Below are 747 nucleotides of genomic sequence, written 5' to 3'. Positions count from 1 at the left end.
CCAGCTGGGCCTGGCTCCCAGAACGCCTCTGCGATGGCCACCTTGTCCTTGCTCAGAGGTGCAGGATGGTCACTGAGAGGGGCGGAGAATGATCACAGTGTAGACAGATGGGCTTGGGCCTGACAGCAGGGTCCTAGGGAGCCGGTGTAGCCCTCCAGACCCCCAGTTTTGACCTCCTGCTTGTCTGCCTGTCTGCTGAGCAAGTGAAATCTACCCACTTGACAGAAAGGAAGACTGAGGCCCATACATGCAGACAGAGAGCACAGACTTAACTGCCTTGGATCCAGACAGTGCATCATGAAAAATCACCTAGACCAATGCTTTTGCTGTCCCAATGGGGAAAACGAGGTGCCCCAGAGGGACAGTGCCCACTCAAGGCACCACGATGACTCTGGGCCAGCCCCGGCTCCTTCTGAGGCTGGGGGCTGGGGCTGCTCCTCCTCTACTAGTGCCCCCCGACTCCAACAAGGCTATGGAGCTGTCAGGCCAGATCAGCAAGGTCCTGGCTCCATCTCCCCAGATTTAATTAACAGGCCTTTCATCTCTGTCCTGAAGGAATCTGCTCTCTTCTGTCTTCTTAATTAACATTCATTAAGCAAATCAGAACAGGGCTTTTCTCCTCCTCTCTTTGCCTGGAAGGTTTTAACCCTTGGTAGGTGGACTGTCTGTACCTCTGCTTGCAGCTCCAAGCGGGAGGTCAGGCCTCTGCAGGGGTTCCCCAGGTCCCCAGGATAGGCAGAGCCCCCC

This window comes from Bison bison, unplaced genomic scaffold (genome assembly GCF_000754665.1).
Source record: "Bison bison bison isolate TAMUID 2011002044 unplaced genomic scaffold, Bison_UMD1.0 scf7180017864375, whole genome shotgun sequence".
Lineage (NCBI taxonomy): Eukaryota > Metazoa > Chordata > Mammalia > Artiodactyla > Bovidae > Bison > Bison bison.
The sequence above is the reverse complement of the archived record's forward strand: the minus strand, read 5'-3'. Positions refer to the sequence as shown.